The sequence below is a fragment of the Cicer arietinum genome, chromosome 1 (assembly GCF_000331145.2).
Source record: "Cicer arietinum cultivar CDC Frontier isolate Library 1 chromosome 1, Cicar.CDCFrontier_v2.0, whole genome shotgun sequence".
Lineage (NCBI taxonomy): Eukaryota > Viridiplantae > Streptophyta > Magnoliopsida > Fabales > Fabaceae > Cicer > Cicer arietinum.
In genome coordinates, this window is record NC_021160.2 from 37,166,628 (window position 1) to 37,171,354 (window position 4,727).

Sequence of the window (4,727 nt, forward strand, 5' to 3'; positions counted from 1 at the left end):
TTACCATTTCACCCATAACGCATTAAATTCTTCGTAAAAGATTCACCGCAGTTAATTTAATTTATTCATCGACGAGTAATTCTAATCGGCATCAAAATATCTTTTTGATCATATAAACTCCAAAATATTAATAACTTTGGCTAAAAATCCTCCGAGCCAATATCCAAAATACACAAAAATACATAAAGTATACTTTAAAATTATGGGTCTTACATAGTCGAATACGAACAACAAGTAAGTGGTAAAATACACTTATTTGTATTCGACGACATGACCCTTGTATTCGAATACAAGATGAAAATTTTGAATAAGTTTGAAGGTTATAAGAGGTGTATTCGAATACATTCATACTGTATTCGAATACAACTGGAAACAATGCAATTTTTCAGATTTGAAATAGTTCTAGATAATTGCATTTGTTCATCAAAACTCTTGGAACAATGACCACTTATCTGAAGTGATGTTTATGGAGTATAAATACCCCATAGTTTCATATTAATAAACACACAATCCTATTACCAAACCTTGAACAAATTTCTGATTTTTTCTCAAAGTTATTATTTATTTTTTTTATTTCAAGTACTTGCATTACATTTTCATATCATTGAGAAAGGTTCTCAAAGTACACTTGAAATCATATTGATTTGATATCATTGTATCCTTCTTATTCTTATTCCAAATCAAATTACATTATTTTTAAAAGAAAGTAGTACTTTCTTAAAGTAGTCTAATCTAAGATAGTGGTGTGCTATCTTAGAAGTTTTTGTTAGAAGGTTGTAGCAGATATCCTAGGGTGGGATTTGTACATTTTTTGACAATAGTGGAAAAATCTCTTGTAGTGTGCAAGAGGACTGGATGTACCCTTGGTCATAAGCAGAACCAGGATAATATTACTGTGTTCATTAATTTACGACCATTTACTCATTGCCCTACACTGTCCAAAAAAACAAAAAAAAAAATCGATCATTAAACCTCTGAAAATAAGAAAATTTCCTAACACTTAATTCACCCCCCACCCCCTCTTAGGGGCACCTCTGTTCTTACAATTTTAGAAACTTGTATTAATTAAGTCGATTGATTGGTTTAAGGTACAAGGAAATTGAGAGGTGTCGTTTGAATCGTCAAATAGGTTACATTTGATAGCGTAAGTTTCTTCTATAACAAAGCTCCATCAAGGTAAGGGCACTTTCAAATGATATTTTATATGCTTGAATGTGGAGTATGTCTTGTATAGATATTTTATGTGCTTGTGATCAATAAAGGTGCACATGATTGTTTATGTATTCATAACTAATAACATATGTATTTACTATGCGTTATGAATCTTATTGATGATAAACTGTCATGAGTATGCTCTATGAAAAATTGTTGAAGAATTATTAGGGTTTAATGAGTATTAAAAGTAAAAAGTTTTAATCACTACATTTACATAATAATTGATGTGAAAGAGTTAGAGTATGCTCATTTATTTCATAGTAAGTGGTCACATGTGTTGATGGTCCATGGGGTAGTTCCAGGTGTTGATAGTCCACCTTATCCATACAAGGATTATTGAGTCATGCTAGTTTGTGAGAGACTGCACCATAGTAAATCATTCTAGTTCATGAGAGATTGCACCTCAGTAAATAGTACTGGTCTGTGAGGGGTTGTATTACGGCCCTCGAGGAGGGTATGAAATTCTAGAATCATGTGCACTAGCATATAAACATTTCATTAAGGTGTTTTGTCACAAGAGTCATGTTTGATATATGATGATATATTTATATGCAAGTTTTTTTATCATTGGATACCATGCCATGTTTTACTTTTTTGCTTTGTATTTTCATATATACGTTGTATTTAGATTGTGGCCCTCTACTATTATTGTGGATCGGGTTTATGTCCCAGGTTCTAAGAGTTTTGAGTTGTGCAGGAATTGCAATGACGTCAACATGTGGTAGAACGATGATTTGGATTAGCAATCATAAGTAGTGAGGCTTGATGCAACCTGTGACTCCTCAATACATATTCTTCCTCAGTTAGAGTTTCAAGATCAACTTAAGGTTTTCTCTATTTTCCCTTACCTTTTGGAATTTTGTTGTTGCAATGAAAATTCTTTATCTGAAACGATTTTGACTATTTTTTTTTCAATTGTGACTATTTTTCCCTAGCTAGAGTTCTTGAAAGATTTTCTTTTTTGTTTTGGAATTTCATTTTGATTAGTAGAGTGAACTTTTTTAGAAATCAAATCATATATTTTTTTTAAAATACTACCCAAAATAGAATTGAAAGTATTTTTTAAGAATTATATATTTAATTTTAGTATGAATATATAAGATTCTTGTTTTTGAATTTCCTTGATCAATTTGAGAACTCAATGAATAATTGATTGAATTTGTTGAATGGTTTTCTTTAAAACTAGAAACAGAAAGCTATAAAACCAGAAGAATAAGGCTATTCCAGTTTTGCATATCAGAAACAAAACAATAATAAAGAAATGCAAAAATGAACACACAAAAATTGTTAACCCAGTTCAGAGTGATACTCTTACATCTAGGGGATGGATCCAACTTTGAAAAATCACTAATATGAGATAGGATGTTTACAACCTTTTTCCTCACTTCCTCTTTCTGTTTCTGCATAGTTTTGGTTACTTACTATGTACTCCATCCTCCCTAACTGGGCATTATATACTAGTTAGTTACATTTGGGGGTAATTAGAAAACAATTACAACTGATTAACTAAAAAATAACAGATAGAAAAATAGATTGTTTGTTTTGCAAGTAACCATCATTAGTTGAACTCTAATGTCTTCACTTTGAGTACCACTTATTAACAATCGTCCATCGTGGTACCAAATGATAAGCTTCAGCCTCTAATTCTACAAATCAGATCCTCTATCTCAGTTTTTGAGATTGATCTTAAGCAAATTTAAATAATGTCTAAATTTGCTAAGTGTGACAGTATTTGTAAACATGTCAACAAGATTATCACTTGTGTGCACCTTTTCCACATTTATCTCACCCCTTTCGATGACATCTCTTATGAAATGAAGCTTGATGTCTATATGTTTGGTTCTTTAGTGATACATTTTATTTTTACTCAAATGAATTGCACTTTGCTTGTCACAATTTATGCAAACTAAATCTTGTTTAACTCTAACTTCAGTGATTAATCCCTTTAGCCAAATTTCTTCTTTAACAGCTACAACAAGAGCAACATATTCTACTTCTACTGTTGATAATGCCACTATGTGTTGAAGATTAGCTTTCCAACTGATTGTGTTGTTGAACACTGTGGTCACATACCCTGTGATGGATCTTCTTTTATCTAAGTCACCAGCAAAATCAGAGTCAACAAATCCTTGGACTGGTTTTGATGGTTCTGAACTTTTGTTGTATACCATACACAAGTTTTGAGTTCTTTTTAGGTACCTTAGAATCCATTTGACAGCTTGCCAATGGCTCATACCGGGATTGCCCATAAATCTGATTGTAACACTTACAACATGAGAAATGTATTACCTTAAGCATACCATAGCTTACATGAGGCTTCCTATGGCACTAGCATATTGTATTTTCTTCATGTCTTCTGTTTCCTAGGTTGTGTTCGGTGACAAGGCTGAAGAAAGTTTGAAGTGAGCTGCAAGTGGAGAGCTGACAACTTTTGATTCACTCATATTGAATCTATTTAGGACTTTTTCAAGATAGCTTTCTTGAGAAATTATCTATTTTCCTTGCTCTCCAATTCAGATGATTTTCATTCCTAGAATTCTCTTGGCTGATCCCAAGTCCTTCATCTCAAATTCTGTCTTTGGTTGGCTCTTCAATTTTTCTATTTCTTTCATACTTTTAGATGCTATTAGCATGTCATCCACATATAATAGCAAGTAAATGTATGTTGTTGATGATACTTGCTTATAATACACACAACTATCAAAATTACTTTTTGTATAACTTTGACTAAGCATGAATGAATCAAACCTTAAATACCATTGTCTTGGTGATTTCTTTAGCCCATATAATGATCTCTTTAGTAGGCAAACCCAGTCTTCTTTCCCTTGAATTGTCATGGTCTGGAAACATACCATTTTCAACTAATTCATGTTCTGTTGGATTGTCATGATCTGGAAACATACCATTTTCAACTAAGTTGGTATCAATTCTATCTTGTTGAGCCTGATGTTGTTCTTTTCTACTTTTTATAGATTGCTCCACCTTAAGATCATATTTCTCAACTTCAAGTTGATGTGGACTTTCATTAGCAGCCTTGGTTAAGCACTTATATAAGCCAGCCTTATGAAACTTTACATCTCTGCTAATGATACATTTCCTACTTTCAGGACACCATATCTTATAGCCTTTTACAACACTTGGATATCCAACAATGTATCCTTTCTTGGCTCAAGGAACTGACTTCCCTTCATTTACATGATAGTATGCAGCACACCCAAATACTTGTAAGTGATAGTAATTTGCAGTATGTCTTGTCCACATTTCTTGAGGGGTTTTGAGTTCAATTGCAGTTGAAGAGCTCTTACTACAAGAAATCATGGTTTTTGTGAGGGCCAAAAGTCCTCACAAAGGGGTATAATCAGCCACAAAGGTGGATTTTGTGAGGGCTTTTGGCAGCCACGAAGAAGCTGGTCACAAAATTTTGTGAGGGCTTTTGCAGCCACAAAGTGCCTGAAACAGGTTGGCATTTGTGAGGGCTTTTGCAGCCACAAAAGACAGGCATTTGTGAGGGC